This window comes from Halictus rubicundus, chromosome 9, assembly GCF_050948215.1.
Source record: "Halictus rubicundus isolate RS-2024b chromosome 9, iyHalRubi1_principal, whole genome shotgun sequence".
NCBI classification, from domain to species: domain Eukaryota; kingdom Metazoa; phylum Arthropoda; class Insecta; order Hymenoptera; family Halictidae; genus Halictus; species Halictus rubicundus.
Window position 1 is genome coordinate 12,451,939 of NC_135157.1, and position 18,221 is coordinate 12,470,159.

Here is an 18,221-nt window from a genome sequence, read left to right on the forward strand (position 1 = left end):
ATAGGATATTTTCCTGTTTTATTGCACCTTGAACGCAAGATGCACCGCTGGCAACAGAATAGACTAGTTTTTCACCGGAAAGTTAGCGGACCTTTAAAGCCGATAAAATATGAACAAAATGGTGCTTAATAGTCCGAAAGAGCATGCAATCAAGAGGATCATGAGAACAGGCGTCAATAAAGATCGTAAAAGGCGAGAATTTCGCCGTTCACCTTCGGATGACCCGTGCACCTGCGTCCGGCCGCGTGCAAATTAGGCGAAAGAGCCGTCGTAAAGATGCGAAAACGGACAATACCTATGGCCGTGCAATTTTTAGAAAAGCGGACGAGCCCGGTACAAAGTAGCGGTGCAGTCGCGGCGACGTTCGCGCGGGTAACTGGCGAATAAATAACGCTTAATCGTGTTTAATAAACGCTGAGCGCCGCGGGGAGACGGCGGAGGATCCTCCCCGGAACGATGTCAGGTGCGCAGAAGGAGGAATCCCTTCGCGAGCACGAAGCCGGTTGGGGATCGCCGCCGCGGCTCCGATACCTGTATCTCGCCGGGACGTAAAACGCGGCCGAAAGTGTTTTGCGATCGGGAGTGGAATATCGCGGAGCCGTGGTCACGCCCTTCCGCGCGAGATGTTTGCAAATCTCGGCGATGTGGCTCTGTTCACGGCGCAGTAAACGTCCCGGTTAACGGCCGCCATATTTCTTCGGGCGGTATGGCGATTCAGAAAAACGGCTGTATTTAGTGGCGGCCATTGTTTTTGCCCGAGCACGCCGTCGCTTCGTACCACTAATTTGCTCGATCGCGACCTCTACGCGAGGACACGTGTCGTAAAACTGGCGTGAACCCGCGTGCCTCTAGCAAAGAATGCTCGCGAGGATCGTTCGGACAGGATTCGCTAGCGTCGGCCGTGGCAGCCGGTCGATTCCATCGTCCTTTTTGGACGTCGGGTACCGTTACCCCTGCCGACCCCCGTTACTTTCTTCGATTTCTTTCGTCGACCACCGAGGCAAAGGTCGAAACTCCGAAGCGGCTTTGCACTCGCGGCGAAACTCTCGGAAAATTAGCAACGGCCAGTCGCGCCGGTATGTAAGAGCCGGGCCGGGCCCCATCACGCGGGGCCCCTCTTTCTCTCTTTCTCTCTCTCGGGGCCCGGTAAAGGCGCTAAAGGGCGATGTTCGGTATTAAATGTCACTCAACCGCGCCGTAAAGCAAAACTGCTGCGCGTTCAGTCAACGGGCACCGTGTCCTGCACCTTGCCGTCGCTCGGCCGGCGACGTGCGTTATTGCCGGGTGCCTGATATCGTCGGAATGAAAGACGAACGAAAACAAAAGGCGAGGGCGGGCGGGCGAGGGGCGAAACCGCCGCGAAATGGATGTTACGAGTGTCGGGTACACGGGTCAACCGAATTCCATCGCCTTTCTCGGCGGAAACAAGTGTTCCGACCGTGAAGACCGGCTCGGAGCAACAGGACAGCTCCTAATTGCAAACGAATACGTCCCCTGCGAATCGTAAAATAGCACGTCGTGCTTCCTAGCCGGGAAACTACTTTTGTTCAACGGGCAGCTTCGTTTCGCGAGGATGCCTTCGAACGTCGACTCTGACCCTTCGCGCGCTGAATTTTTCATCGATTTTATTCCCGACGATCTTTCATCGCTTTACAGTGCTGCGCGCTTAAGGAGCCGGTGCGGCGTACTTGGTGGGTAACAAATCTATTGTTTTTAAATATTTTTACTCGATTTTGGAACAGTTAAACTATACTTATTACTATTTTTTTCGAAATTCTACAAATTGACATAATTAGTAAAGCTTCTTGTGAAATATCTGTCCCTTTGGACTGGAGGGGATGCAGCGACTGTGTTAACCTCTTAACAAAGCCGAGGCGGACATTTCTGCAAAGGAAAATGTCGCTTCAAACGACCTGAGGAACCACCACCCATTTCACGGACGCCCTGTATATTGTATAAGTTCACTATCAAGAAGATTAACCTCTTAAGTACTGTACGCCACTATAGCGGTTTCCGTGGACAGCATCAGTTTGAACGGTACGCCACTATAGTGGTTTCCGTGGGAAGCATTAGTTCGAACGGTAAAGCCACTATAGTGGTTTCCGTGGGAAGCATCAGTTTGAACGATACGCCACTATAGTGGTTTCCGTGGGAAGCATTAGTTCGAACGGTGAAGCCACTATAGTGGCTTTTGTGCCATCCGCGGCCAGGTGCGCCGTCCCTGAGAGACAGAGTTGCGGACAAGCGCGCCGTACTGGAAGAGAAAGTCGCGGACGAGGGTGCCGTACTTAAGAGGTTAAAAAAGAATCTGTACGAAGTCACTACATCTGGAACGCGTTGCTTCATGTCAAATATATTGTTGCATACGGTTCTGGAAGAGTGTTTAACTTTTTTCGAAAATCCTGGGAAGTGTCGTCGAAAACGTTATTGTAGCAGCATGTACGAATATCGCGCGGACACAGAAGGTGCTCTATCATCGGAGAAAGCCACCGTTTCTATCAGGCGATCGATCGATCTGGTATTTCCTCCACGATTCCTGTGTCAGAGCGGGACACTGTTGCTCCGGCCGACTCGAACACCGCCGGCAGTCCTCGAGAGCATACATCATCGATGATCCATGGGTACAGCGGATGGATATCATCTCGTAACGGCGCGAGGGTGTGTCGGAAAAGGGATCGAAGGCAATCGTCAGCACACAGCCGGCCGGCCCCGAGAATCGCTGGTCATCTCGTTCGAAAGAAGTCGTCACGGACAGACATTTCAGGGTCCGTTACAAGTACCCTCGAGACACAATGTGAGCAAGACGGATCGTCCTGGATACCCTGAAACTATCACTCGATAGGTACCGTAGCAATTCAACGAGTATCTCCTCTAAGTTTCGTCGGGGTTCGTGACTAGTTACTGCTTCCGCCATTTTTCTCCAAGCGGGGAAAGCACGCGATACTAAATGGCTGACGCTTGGCACGCTCAATATCTTCATGGTATCCTTCTCAAACGGGGAATAGATATTGTAGGAAACGCTTCTTCGCCGAATGAGGAAATAACGATATTAATGCACACTGTTCTCACCTTAGAAAAGAGAATTAAAAATCAAAAATTAGTGTACTGGATTCTAGGATACAAATCTCCTCTCAGAATAAGGCGAACTGTTGCTGTATAAACTCGCAATTATTTCAGTACATACACTGAATGCTCAGCTTCAGGGCTACGTTATAAACTGTACTTCTTTACGAAATTAACTGTTGGTTCGTTTACAATTTGAGACAACGAAGCGACGAAGAGTGAATCGAGCATCTATCATACAGCCATTTCAGAGGATCGTACGAGGATTAGTATAATGCCGGCAACGCGAAAAATTCCGAACATTAGCCGCGTCTAATCTGCCCCGTAAATTCTTCGAGTACCCTAACGCATTTCGTCCGAACAGGTCGAACAGGTCTGCAATTAGTCAGTTCTCGTATATACACCTCTCGTTGACGCTGGAAACTTCGGCCGGAGAAGAAGTTTTTTCCCGTGGTAATTTCTGCGCTAGGAGGGGCATATTAAAAGCGGACTTTTCCACGCGAGCTAATGGTACTTCGCTGTTCGAATGCTCGGTTCGACGTACTCGCCGGTTACCGCCGTTAATCTCGTGGAACACATATACGACGCGATGCGCGACTTGAAACAGCGCGCGCGCGCGCGCACGGGGCCCCATGAAAAGCGGCTACGTCACGCGTTACGACTGCGGCGGAATATTTCCAGACAGTTTGCTTCTCGAGATAGGAAATTTCGCCGGGAGGAAACGCGACGCTTGCTAAGATAACGCGAAACGCGCGCGCGCATAAACAAGACGAAGAAGAACGGAGCCGCGGCGATTTGTACCTGCCCCGTAGCTTCTCTCGTCGGGGACGTTCGTTACGAATGGTAATCGTTAAGAGAATTCATGGTCCCCTCGATAGTTTCGCGATGACTAATCGGCCAGGCTTTCCATGCTACCAAACATCGCCTACCGTGGCCGCTATCGCACCCTGGCTCCGCTAATACAGCCTCCAGACGTCATAAACCATAGTCCGCACTCTGAAAGAGGAGACCTTGCACACAGTGTGCCCGACACACTGTGCCAGAATCAAATAAACTTGGACAAAATTCGTACCTCTCATTCTTTATTCATCACGCGGATCTTGGGACAAAAATGAGTAGCTGTAATTTGCAATAGTAGAACAGTTCAAAGTATTTAACATAATGAAGCGAAACGGAATCTTAAGTGGAATATTATTCAGTTTTTAACATGTACTAACGTCAACGACCATATCTTACTGAAAAAACCGATTCTCGTCTGATCATCGAAGTTAAACAGTGTTGAGCGTGGTTAGTACTTGGATGGGTGACCGCCTGGGAATACCGCGTGTTGTTGGCACACTTTTTTTATTTTTCATTCGTTCTTATCTTTTAAAACGATAGATAACATTGCATAGTTCTTTTCATCTCGTTTTCAAAAATTAAAAAATAGCACAGGTACGCTGACGGAGTTTGATAACAGCGACAATGTGCCAAAACTCATCCTATGGCATAAAAATGCTTGGATTCCACGGCACGCATATCGTCAATTTTTGGCCTACTTCTAACGCTTATATTACCAAATATCTGCATAATCTCGGCCGCTCTTGACCAGCGCGCAATAGATTGAACCTTCCTCTTTCGAATGAGCCCTTTACCAGCGACAAAGTATTCTTATATAAGGACGAAAACTTGAGGCACGTAAAACCATTTTTTGACGGTAATGTAGTCACTCTACCTTATCGCGAATCTACGAAGACCGGGACCGGAGTATTGATACATTATTTTTAACCTATTAAAATTATTAAATGAGGGAAGAAATTGTTAGCTCCTCTTTCTCGCAACTGATACAGAAAAGTTAGATACAATGTCACCTCTTATCCGCATTCAAATGTAATAAAGTAAAGTAAAGTAAAATAAAGTAAAGTAAAGTAAATTTCAGGAAAATTTGTTCGAGGCAATAGTGATTTCAGTCGTTAGAAAAGTCTATATTATGAACTCTTATGAAATAACTTCCGACAAAATTTGTCACTCTCCAGACCGATTTTATCGTCCACGATTACCGAGCGCTAGAAGAGATTCTTAGGTTTATAACCCAATTAAGAAACTCGGAGAATTAAAATGGGCACTCGAGGTATTCAACAGGTGGCGATGAATCGAAAGCCAACGCCACACTTCCTCGAGTTTCCTCTCTCATTATCTCGACAAGATCAAGAATCTGGACAAGATCGGGCTTACACCGAGCCGAATTTAATTCATTCAAACTACCACCCAAAAATACCACTGCGTCGGTCGTCGACATCGCGGCCATGTCCGCTTCGAGTGACCCAGCTCCGCCTGTTTGAACGGTCATTGAGCAATTTTTACGAAACGCTGTGTTGCGGGATATTATACAAAATTAGCACCAAGTTAAAATCATTTCTTTGTGTACATTACTATTTTTTAAAAATTGCTGGAAATTTGGGTAGACTCGTTCTTGTTATTTTTATAAAGTAATGCGAAATAGTCAGTTTTAGAGCTCGCTGAACCTAGTGTTAGGGGCTCTTTTTCTGACATATTCTGTCAATAAATCGCGAATTTCTTTATTACGACAGAAATAGAATATTTTGGCCGTTCTTCTGTTACAAGACTGTCACATTCCGAGTTCTTTTTACCACCGATGAATAGAGTGTTCATTTACTATCACAGTTTGATAAAAAAAAATCACATCATACAATCGTCAATATATTTATTTTTCTCACTCACATAAAAAGTAAGAGCTGAACACAGGACCTGAAAATTCAGCTTTGTCCGAAATTTCACACGCATCAAGCCAACATTATTAAGGTCGCACGCTTTCAAAAAATACAACTGAAAAAATGATTTTTGGCCCGTGTGCACGAGGCGGCTACACTGTTGAAGCTCTCGAGCGTTCCCGAAGGTAACGGAGCGATTCTTCACGCGCGGGTCCGCGCGAAATCGCCGGTTACGAGCGTATCCGTTGGTATTCGGCTCTCGTTCGATCAGCGTTCCGCGCGGAACGGCCGCATTATGTGGCATAACGCGGAGAGATTTCCACGTGGCCGGGTTGTCGTGACCGTCGTACGCGTGCAACGCATCCGAGTAGTTGAAGAAGCGCGGCAGAAGGAGACAGCGAGAGGAAGAAGAGAACGAGAGAGGGAGAGAGAGAGAGTGAGAACGCCCGGAGAAATTAAACCGTGGTCGTGAGGACCACCGAGCGGGCGTCGATGAAATTTGCCAGGCTCGAAGCTCGGTGCTCGAGCATCTGGTCTCGTTGTTCTTTTTCCCGCGTGTCTTCGGCTCGAGACGAGCCGTGCTGCGCGGAGCGGAGGCTGCCGCGCGCAAAGATTCGGCGGGAGGGAACGATCGCGCGGCCGTGCGTTAAAAATGAAGACATTCAGATGGAGATATGATTCTATATAAATCACCGGGCGAAGCCGGTGCGCTCTTCCTCTCTCCTTCTCTCTTTCTTCGCTTGTTTTCCTCTCTCCGTCGACTTGTGTGTGTGTGTGCGCGTATGTGTGCGTGTCTCTTCTCCTCCCTCCCGGCGCTTTCATCTTCGCGATTCGAGCCACGATTCTCCGCTTGCCTTTCCTCGATTCCTTGCCTCGTCCCTTTTATCCTTCCGTTCTTCCTCCTCCTCCTCCTCCTTCGCCGTCTTCTCTTCTCCGTCCTCTTCTTCATCATCTTCTTACCTCGCCGCACCACGCCGATATAACGCTCTCTCCTCGGTCTTTTTTTCTTTCGCGATGGGAGCGCTGGCTCGTGACCGGCGCTCGTCCCGGTGGCAAAAGGATTCATTTGTTTTATCTCGCCGATTTCAATTAATATTTATCGTTTATTTGCCCGGGCCGACGATATCCCGCGGACGTGTAACGGAGCGGCCCTCTTCTCCGACGATCCACCACCGCCTGCACCCGATCGCCTCGGTCTATTCATTATTGTTGTTGTTGTTGCGCTGTTGCTGTTGCCGTTGCCGTTGCCGTTGCGCCATGCCTTCTTGTCCCGCGGCAGTCGAAACGCGCAGAGCCGAGCCGAGCGATGCGGAGTTCGCGCGTGATGCCGCGGAGATGAATCGCGCGAATCGGCACCGGTCCCTTGATCCCTATCTAGCCGCAGCGCCGCGCCGTTCCCTCGTACAACCGTACATCGAGATAAGTCCGCGGGATGTATCGTCTAATTAGAACTAGTAATAGCGAGCCGGCATTGTGCGTGCTATCTCCGATCGAAGGCATCGCTGCTCACGGGGATTCGAAAATATTGCGCGTCGCCCATTCTCTTAGACAATTCTTAAAAATATTTCTCGTCTAATACGGTCTTTCGTACGTCATCCTAAAGTCTAAATCAAACGAATAAATTCCTATGAAACTATCATGCACGAACTACTTATGTCGCCGACTGCGATTTATTTCCTGCAGAGCTTCAAAACAGGGTGCACACAGTTACGCACAAAGGGTCTGGGTTAGGTCCGCTTCCATCAGCAATGTGAATCCCGAAAGCACTTTTTCTCTCCGATCATCGAGGTTCGTCGAAACGGGATACAGTGTTTTCTCTTGTCAGCGACATATATCGTCCAGGAGATACTATCCCTTTGCACTCGGCGCTATGTTCAATCTAAAACTAAATTTGTCTTCCGTCTTACAATATTTTCATTTTATTCATTCGAAACTGATCCGATTTCTACATATAGTATTTGAATTTTTAAGTAATCTATTGAAGACAAATATTGTAATGTAACAAATATTTTGTAATATTTTTTGTAATTTCTTTGAAATAATGCCACAACAATTTCTGGTGGTGCTTCAGAGTCACCACTCGAGTGCAAAGGGCTATTATTCTCTGATTTACACTCTTCGGCGTCCGAGGCCTCTCGAGCCTCGTTGCCCCTCGTGGGGTATTCCCCGCGGTAGTGGGGATAGTCGTGCGACTTTTATCAGCCAAGTATTTGCGACATATATCGAGAAAAGACTGTGTCCAGTCAGCGCACTCTTCGGCAACCATCCCGGCATGGTATTATCCTTTCGCGCTTGCAATCGCGATATTTTTCGTCGGAGCGGCGCATTGTAATGGTTTATGGTTGCTCCTCCGCATGATCGGACATCCCCGAGCAAGGATTTCGCCTCGGTCTGACCGTTCCCCGGCAGAAACCTGCGTGAATCAAAGAAATCGTGTTCGGACAGTTCAGAAAAGCGCTCCACCGAAGTACTAAGTATGGTATTTCAATTTAACCAGGAGAAACGGCGGGGAATCGCGGCAGGATCCCGCGGCATCGGTTGAGTGTGTGCACCTGCAACAGGACTGGGGCCCGGTGTGTAACGTTGTCGAGGTTGCTCTCCGCGGCTAACCTTACAGGTTTTCTCTTCCGCGAACGTCCGACCGAGCCGCTTTTACACCTGAATGTATATCTGCCGCGATCACTCGCGGGGATGCACGGTGTGTATACCGTTGCCAGCGCGCAGGTAGAGTCATAAAGTAAATCAGGTATGATCGAGCGGCTGCGGATCGAGCCAGAATCGAACGTCCGCCACAAGGAACGCCTGAGCTCCTTGCAACCTGCTCCGAGGACACGCTGAACCAGCCGTTCGATACAGGCTTCCCAACGTAACCGCTTAATCCCTTCGGAAACTAAAAAGTCAGGTGACACGCTACAAGTACAATAAAAACGTATGGAAATCTTCAGATTGATTAATTTTTTGTAGAAAGTGCTAACAGATCAGGTTTGGAAGCATAAAAATCAAATCCCACGTTTTGTAGGTAACCTAAACGTATAGATGATTCTAAAGATTTAGTATTGGAGGTATATGAAAATTGTATTTCGGAATTCTTGGAAATTTTCGAAATTCCCGAGTATATTAAGATTCTCGAATATTCCTAGGAGTCCCAAAATTTTCGGGAAGCCAACTTATTTTTTTTTTTTTGAGAGAGAGGGGGTTCTCACTCACCTCTACTTAGTGTTCAATCTTTACAGGATACAACAGTGAACAAAGGAAGGATATTTATAGCGGTTTTGTAATATTTTAGGGACATCAAAAATTTGTTTACAGAAGTGTAGTGTGTATCTACTTAGGTATCTAGTTGCCTACAAAAGGGTTTTACTTTTTGCGAAATTTCATTAGATGAAAGATTCCATGCTACCAACGCCGTGCAAGCCAAGTTCCAGTTCAGCATGGCTCCCTTCGCCGACGATAGCGATCAAACCTCGAAACACCCACGATAATTATCGCGACACGGTCGTTGGGGTCTGCAGGAACGTCTAGAGAGACAACAGCACCGAGGGCCCGGCCAGCTCCACGGCTAATCCTTAAGATTGAAGGTGAACTGTCCTTGGGTAAAAGTGTCCAAGGAAAACCGGTGACGCTATTGTCTCCACGTGACCTTTGAACCGTTCCCCGGGGTGTATCGGGGCCCGTCGAGCCGCGAGTTGGTCCCGGGGTCAAGGTCACGCAGAGGCAAACACATTTGTAATGGACTTCTCCGGCGACGGCCGTCCAAATAGGGGGTTATGTTCGCACGCTTATCAACGCGAGATCGATTCTTAAATAGCGCCCCGACGCTATTAACATAACAGCAAGCGCGGCGACTCCGTGATTTGCATTTACAGTGCTTGTAAAAATTCCGACACCTCGTTCCGCGGTTTCCTCGTCCTCTCGGTGTTTGTCGAGAAACCGGCGTTTACCCGGCGTGCCTCGCTTTGTCCCTTTGTTGTTCCATAACATTGTTAAGCTTTCAAGTTCCTGGAGTCTTGATTCTGCTTTGTAAAAAAAGTATCTTGTTTTGGGTGTTCTGGTTTATACAATTCACACGGATTCACAAAAACGTATTTTCTAGATCTTCAATACAGGCCCGTATAAAAAAGTTGTGGAATACAACTTTTAGTATTTTCTATGCAATTTTTTCGGAAATTTCGTTTCACGTCCAATATTAGAAAAGTTATTGTCCTTGGAAGAGTGTCCGAATATTAACCCTTTGCACTCGAAGCCATTTGAACTCTAACACGAAACATTTCTTCCGACCTAGAATATTTCCCTTCTATATACATTTTTGCATGCTATACATACGAAAATGGTGCAATTTACTCGTGCAGTGCTCAAACGTTTCGTGATTTATTGAATACAAACAAATTTAATAATGTAAAAAATATTTTGAATAATGATACAGGAATTTTTAGTAGCGCCTTACAGTCGCCATTCGAGTGCTAACGGTTAATGGGAGTCACTACATGTGTTCGCTATAAATATTTCTATAACTTCAGGAGTTACAAGAAAATCTGAAATTCGTCACGGTGACGGGCTCAGTACTTCCAGCGTTAAATTCTATTTTTTTCGGAACATTCCGGAAGACTTCATACTGTTAACACGCAGACTTTCTCCAGTGAACGGTCACCCGGTCGCCGATATATGGGTTCGAGTCCGCCCGATTGATTCCCGTGTGACGGAGCACAGGGTCGTCGTAATCGTGGCGAAAAGAACGAGGCAAAGCAACGCGAACTGGCGCGGTTCGGATCGGAGAAAGCGAGCGGGCACGTTGTCGGGTCATTCGAGAGGCGATTTAATATAAATCGAGAAGACGAATGGCGCGCGCGGCCTCCTTGACTCGCGCGCGCTGTGTGTATCCCTAGGCGTACATGTATTTAAACAGGCGTTTAACATAATTCATCTACTCTCGGGTTCTCGCGGCCTCTCTCTTCCGAGAACGAGAGAGAGAGAGAGAGTACAGTCCTCCTTCAGCAACGCCGTTTCCTCCTCATGTCCAGCTTCCCTCCTCCTCGTATCCTTTCTCTCAGCGTTCCTTCCACCCTCTACCGCGGGCGAATCAACGACTTAGGAGTTCCTATAACCGCGATGAAAAGACGATGGTGCATCGTGCCCTCGCGTTGTCCTCTACCGCTTCTCCTCTCTCTCTCTCTCTCTCTCTCTCTCTCTCCCCCTCTCTCTATCTTTCTCGGTGTCTTCTCGATTTGCTCGCCCCGACGGAGAAAACGTACGCGTCGAGCAAGCCTGCGTCTCGACGATGGAACGCACGCGTGCACCGACCGCGAGACGCGCTCATATAAATGCAAAGTGGCTTTCGGAATAGGCCCCGACGTCGCGACGTAAATTACGGAACGACGGGGCCCGACTAGATCCACCTCGGTCACTTCCGAGTCGGGCCCGACGCGCAGAATCGTCCTCGCAAGCCCGCGAGTTCCATCATCGGACCGGTTGATCGATTTTTTAAAACCGTGACCGATTAACCGAGTTCCGAGACACACGGGGTCCTCGCAAGTCGAGTCCTCGTTGCTGAAGGGACGCAACTCGGAAAAGAAAATTTTCGAGGTGTCACTGCGAAGATGGTTGACCTCTCAGGCACAGAAGTGTACGGCAAAGTCACGTATAACGTGATCAAAAAATTGTTTGTTAGGATTGTTTATGTGTACGAGCGATAGAAAAAGCTGAAGGATTCGGAAGGGATATCGCTAACGAAGGGACAACTTTCTGGGGAGTTGGCGGCGATCGGTATGTTAATGAACAAACGTAAATCTCGTTACGACGCATGCCTATGCTGATATGAACCATAATACGGACCCGGTGTCCGGCACCTTGCGCCGCGAAGAAACGCGTCATTAAGGCCCATGGAGATGTTAAACGTAATCAGAATTCGTCACGTGGGCCCTTACCGTTCGCCTCATGAAATATTGAAATACAAAAACAATTAGAGAGGCCGGGAGCCTCTCTCGTTTGGTCGCCAGGCGAAGTCGTCGGGGATCTTTCGCGGAAAATGAGACGTAGACGCCGCGCCGTGCTTCGAGCAACAAATTTCGAGCCCGAACAGGCCCGAGCGTTTCTTGCCAATTAAACTATCCCTCTATCTCGTTCTGGCAGTAACGATCCTTGCATATTCAGCAGTATTCCCGGCCGGATGATTATCGGACGACAGTTCCTTTATTTTTTCGCGTCAGCTAGCGGACCGCTCGCCGTGTTTGTTACATGTCCGATTAATTGTCCTTTGCCGGCCGATCCCGGTTACGCGATTTGCTCATGCTAATTTCGACCAGGAAAGCCGTATTGTCGTTAGCGGAATTTACGGCGATGCGCGGGAGCTACCGGGACGGGTTCCTTAATGAAATCAGTTAGATTCGTTAATCCCTTCCGACGGCCGGGATTTTTTATCTCTGCTCGATCAGGATATCCTCCGTGTTAAGCCAACAAATACGTTAGGATTCTCAATGTGTGCCTCGAGAAGAATCTTGTCGGGAGAAAACAAACTGTCTTAATCCTTGCCTCCGCTAGTTACCGCTGCACAAACATTTTCTACCCTAATTCCAACGAAGAAGCATTAACCCCTTGCAATATCGACCCTTGATGAAGATTTCGGACGGTAAACCATTTTTATTTATTTTATAATTCACGATGTTTAGGACTATTTTAATTCTTTGATAGCTTCAGTAGGCTGGATTGAATTTGAATTGAATTTACTGAACAGTGAATTTTCTAAATCCTCTCTCCACAGAATTAAAAGTTTAATTTTAAGTCCCATTTTAGTGCGTTATAATTGCGAAAGGAGCATCTAAACGAATGCAGTAATTCTTAGCCCAAGTTAACTCATCATGGAGCGGCAAGAAAATGAAAAACACTTTCAATTGAGTTTTCTATATCCTCCCTCCAAAAAACTAAAAAAGAATTAAAAGTTTAATTTTAAGTCCCATTTTACCGCGTTATAATTGCGAAAAGAGAATCTAAACCCAAGTTAACTCATCATGGAGCAGCAAGAAAATGAAAAACCCTTTCAATTGAGTTTTCTAAATCCTCCCTCCAAAAAACTAAAAAAGAATTGAAAGTTTAATTTTAAGTCCCATTTTACCGCGTTATAATTGCGAAAAGAGCATCTAAACGAATGCAGTAATTCTTAACCCAAATTAACTCATCATGGAGCGGCGAGAAAATGAAAACCGTTTAATATAAGATGGCCACTGTATTATCGCGTTTATGACAATATGGATCATGTTCGTTCTACGATTTCTCTGGCGAAAGAACAGCAATTTCCGATCGGTTAGGCTGCCCTCCAAGAAGGGGTAAATGGATGGCGAGCGAGAAAACGACGAAACACAAAGCAATATCCACCGGCCGGAATGTGAAATCCATCTCGCGAAACTACAAAGAGTCCATCGGCATTTCCTGCGACTAACTAGTCCGACTGCTTGCAAAACAACAGCTCAGAGCAGTTTAGCATCCGTAACGTCGATGCACGGTAATTAATATCGAACCTGTCCATCAGGTGATCCCGAGCGGAGCGATCATCGCGTACCAACAGTCATTCCAGGAATATTCCTGTTTCAGGATAAGCAGTATCATGGCACTTGCAGGCTCCGAGCGAGGAATTTCCCGTCAGCCATTCTTTGGCATCCTCTTGCGTCTGACCTGTATTTGAAGGCTCAATTATGTTCAGCAGCAGCATGTTTCAACCCCTTTTTCTTTGCTAGCTGTGATCAATTCGATGAGTTTGCACAGCTTCAAATATATTCACAGAATATATAACAAGTTTTTCGTATGCCTTCAGCCCTTTATGAGAATTGTGCGAGTAGTACTTTAATTTAGATAGGACAGTCGGGCGTCAAAAATGTAAATCTGTGAATTTTAAAGAAAAATTGATAGCACACAATATTATACTGACAAGGCTTTTCGAGGTCAATAGAAATAGAAATCTAAATCTACCAAGAGTTAAAAGTATCGGTTGCCTTATAAAAATGGCAACACTACATTTATCGAGATTGTCCGTAATTATCAATATAAAATAGAAGTTTGGACAAGGAAAATTTGTTCCATTATTTTCCCTGAATGAACATTTATAATTTCAATAACTGCGCGATATAAAACCGGTAGTTTCGCCGTGGTAGGTTTTGTATTAAAATCGAAAGGGAGAAAATTAAGAGCTCGTACAGCCTATAGTAACGCGCTCGAGCCTGCATCGTGTGCACTGGTGCAACGTGCTGAACGTATCTATCGGTAAAGACGATCCTGGCATTGCTACCTGATTGCTACCCGGGGAACAGTGCAACAAGACGCGGCAGGAGCAATCCATTGGCACAATTTCTTGCGGCTCGCCGGGGTCGATCCGGTTTCAGCTGTTATGGCGTTTTACTGTAACAACGACGAGAGCTGCCGTTCCTAACGAGCCGCAAATAAACGTAGAATGCAACCGATGTTCGAGGCCCCGGTGAAAATAGTTTCACGGCCGTAATCACGCGCACACCAAGAGAGTGAGAGGATGTCTTTCCCCTGGTGATCGCGCGCCGAAGCACCTTGTCATTACGCGCAAAACCATGTCAAGCAGAAACACGGCCCCGGTGTGTATCGTAAACTCGGATCGGATCGGATCGGACCGGGCCGGGCTACCGAACGCTCTGCTTTACAATCTGCGTAATTGGCGTCTCGTTTGTCGTTATTACCGTCGATGCCTTTCGCTGGTCACGCGAGAAACGAGGCCCGATAACGACGCTTCGCTGTCGCGTAATTAAACAAAACGTATCGAGGGCTGACAGAGGTTCGCACTATTTTCGCAGTCTGTCAACGTTTTCGCATGATTTCATACCGTACGCACAGTTTCGACGACAGTCTGTCCCGGCTGTGTTTCCAATTTCTTTTTGTTCGCACTGATTTTCAGAATTGAACTATACAATATTATCAAAACTACAATAAGTGATCGGTAGACTGTGGATTTGCATTTATAGCAAAAACGAGTGGGTGCATTTTGAAACAGTAGATTAAAATGATTTAAAAACACTAATATACATATATATTTTTTGTCGTTTTATGTCGCATCAACTGCTAGGTTATCAGCGACACTAATATATTATTCTCAACTTGTTAAGACTATTATTAAAGAATCAAATATTCCGGCTCCTGTCTCATGCAATAGAAGCAGAACATTTTTATTTCCCATAAAAATCTGCAGTCCAGTGGTCAATTATATCATTTGAACGTTAAAGGGGCCGTAGGGTCCCGCAGTCGGGGACTCACGATTCCCGGGGCGTTTTTAACTTGTCATCGTGTGGCGTGGCTTTGTTATTACACGCAGGAAGCTCGTAAAGCATCCGATGCGTACAGAAGTATCTCCAGAAAGAAAGAGCAAGAAAGTGAGGACAACGTTGGAGGAGGTGGTCGAGAGGGGGCATAATACAGGGCCCTACATAATTACCGCGTCGCGAGGAAGCTTTATGGCTGCGCACTTGGCGAGTATTAATTTTCTTTCTCGGCGTGATTGCTGGCCGGGCGCGAAAGAAACATCCGGAAAGCGAGAACCAGGTAGGAACCATGGGGTACGGGGGCACCAACCTTTCGGATTGGGGGGGAAGGTGATCGAAATCGCGGTGAAAGGGGGCCCCAGTCTTTCGAGTCGGGGGGAGGTGAGTAAAATCGCGGTGAAAGGAGCACGAGGGGTGTAGAGGGCATCGTAGAAATTAGGGGAGGGGGAAGAAGCAAATGACACAGGGCCAAGGGGTGAAGAGGGTCGAGGAGTAAAAGGGGTCGAGGGATACATGGGGAAAAGGCAGTGCTGGATTAACTAATAAGCAAAATAAGCCCGTAATTAGGGCATCGGAAGGGGGACACAATAGCAATTTTCTGAATTTTACATCTTTTAGTGAAATTACCACTAAAAATCTTTCAAGTGCTTGGGGCCTCTAAATGTCTTAATCCGGCACTAGGAAAAGGAGTGCAGGGGGAAAAGGAGTACAGGAAGAAAAGGAGTATAGGGGAAAAGGAGTACAGTGGCACAAGGGGTACACGGGGAAAACGCAGTGCTGGATTAACCAATAAGCACGTGCTTAGGGCATCAAAAGGGGGCACCGGAAATTTTCTGAATTTTACATCTTTTAGTGAAATTACCACTAAAAATCTTTCAAGTGCTTGGGGCCTCTAAATGTCTTAATCCGGCACTAGTAAAAGGAGTGCAGGGAGAAAAGGAGTATAGGGGGAGAAGAGTACAGGGGGTAAAGGGGTACGAGGGGGGCAGAGAAAGACCGGTGTGTATCGCGACGGCGGCAAATGGCGAGATAGCCCCGCGCCGCGTTCTCGCTCGCATGATTTTATCACTCCTCCGTGCATACAACCCCCACCTTCCCCAGAACCGACTCGTTCGTCTCACCGTCACCTCCTACTGCCTTTTCGCCTTCTCTTCTCACCTCCGCGCGCGGCCCCCTTCTCGCCAGCGTTCGCCTCTCCGCCGCCATATTCTCGAATCGCGGTATTAATTATCGCCGGCGAGGAACGCCGCTGGACTTCCTAGTCTTTCATCGGCTCGTTCGCCCCTGTCAGCCGCCCCAATCGCGCCAATTAACGGGCGCCGTTCTGATGGGAATCCGGGTTCGTTCCGCTAACGACCCGGGAAAACACTGGGCCCAGCTAGGAAGATGATCTAGAAACGGGGCAGAGCTGGCTGGCTTTTTTCGTTTTTCGATCTGCCTGAGTGGAAAACCTTTTAAGTGATCCGTTAACGGTCTTCGTTCGATCTTGATGCGCGGGCAAACGAGACTAGGTCGAGGAACAAGGTACGCGTGTAAGTACAGGGTGATTCATTGACGATGCATGTACATCACCAGTATGACTTGGCGCGTGTTAATTCTTCAGGGACGGCGCTCGACTGTTGATTTTGCCGTTAATCTCCCACTTGTTAACACATTGGCCGCAAATGCCAAGGCCAGCTTTAGCGCCCTGAAAAACTTATTGCAATGCTTTCTCAATTCATATTTATAAATTCTTAGATATTATTATATATTTTTTACATATCTGTTTATTATGTACACATATTTATATTTCAACTGCTTTTGTTTGTACAGTTTGTGCCTTCGATTATTCATTGGAGTTGGATAAACGCTGTTCTCAAAGGAATCCGTGCTGCGTTGAATACCAGAGCTATCGCGCAAAGAATTTTCTTAGCGCCCGAGATGCATCGATCGTTTCGTCCAGCCCTTGTGTAGATCCGTGTGTAGGACAGTAGTCGGCAGATAGAATTTTCCACGCAGGCGCATCGCAGCTGATTTCAATCTGAGAACGTTCGGTAACCGAGAAGTGCTTCGTCCAACGGGGAGGTCCTCCGTGGACGAACCGGACACGAAATTACAGACATTTCGATACGAAAGCACCTTCGAGAAAGACGTTATCCGTAGATGGCTATCGCGTCCGAATCAGTCCAGTATGTGATCAGATAGAGTCGGCCGGCGAAGCACCTGCGCGTCTCTAAACCAGCTTCTATGAAGGTCGGCTTAGAAAACACCTGCTCCGGCCGTCGGTGTTTTGTATCGTCGCTTTTTACTCGGACGGTCGCGTAATCAACGTTTTCCCTTGACTTATTTACCTCTCCATTATAACGCTTTATTATGATACCACGCTGACGTTCGCGCGCCCCTTAATACACACTATTCGCAAGTAATGATTCCGCTCCGCTACCTTGCCATTTGCATCGCGATCGTTTTTCTGGTTCGAGGTGGCTGGAAGACCGGTAGCCGCCGCGAACGAGTGATTGCTCCGTGGAAACGAGTCCGGGAACGGCTCTCTGCCTCGGCGTCCATTTAATCGCGTAAAAAGGATACTGCGTGAACTGGTTAATTCAGCTCCGCCAGGGCTCACCGGCCGTAATTATTCCGCTTTTGGATTCCCCGCGTGACTTATGACCCGACCGCCGATTGAGACATCTATCTCGCGAAACGTCTTGGTCGGATTCGAACGCTAGCATTATCGGATTGTATATCAAAACTATCATCTCTCGATCTTTATTCCACTGACGCTAAACAGACGCTCTCCTGCAAAATTGGATACTTCCATTCCCGCTCCTGTTATTCATAAAACCATCAATAACACTTCGTGCTGTGTCCGCGTGCCGGACGCAGGATCAAAGGAGTCTTTATGCAAAATAAAAATCATCTTAATAATTATAATAAGAATAACGTCGCAACATTCTTCAACGATTGTTAGTCACTTGATAATAAAGTTAATCTGAGGATTAGTAAATTGTTATTCAGTGCACACTGGGGCTTTATGTTCCCATTCTAGGTTTTCAACTTTAAAAAATTCTGGAATACTGAAGTCCCTGTTTCAATATGTCTCCGGTCATAAACGACCCAGGCTGCAAACGGAGGGTTAGGTAATTCCCCTGGCGGTCAACGCGTTAATTGTTTCCTATTTCACCCACTCGTCTCTGCCACGAAC

The 18,221-nt window shown here is 47.2% G+C and overlaps 1 non-coding gene across 1 annotated transcript; it reads left to right on the forward strand.

Annotated features, from left to right (window-relative positions):
• Positions 1-4,280: 4,280 nt before the first annotated feature.
• On the forward strand, positions 4,281-4,399 carry LOC143357554 (5S ribosomal RNA). The gene has a single exon (XR_013082831.1). It is a non-coding gene; the product is annotated as a 5S ribosomal RNA (ribosomal RNA).
• The last annotated feature ends 13,822 nt before the right edge of the window (positions 4,400-18,221 follow it).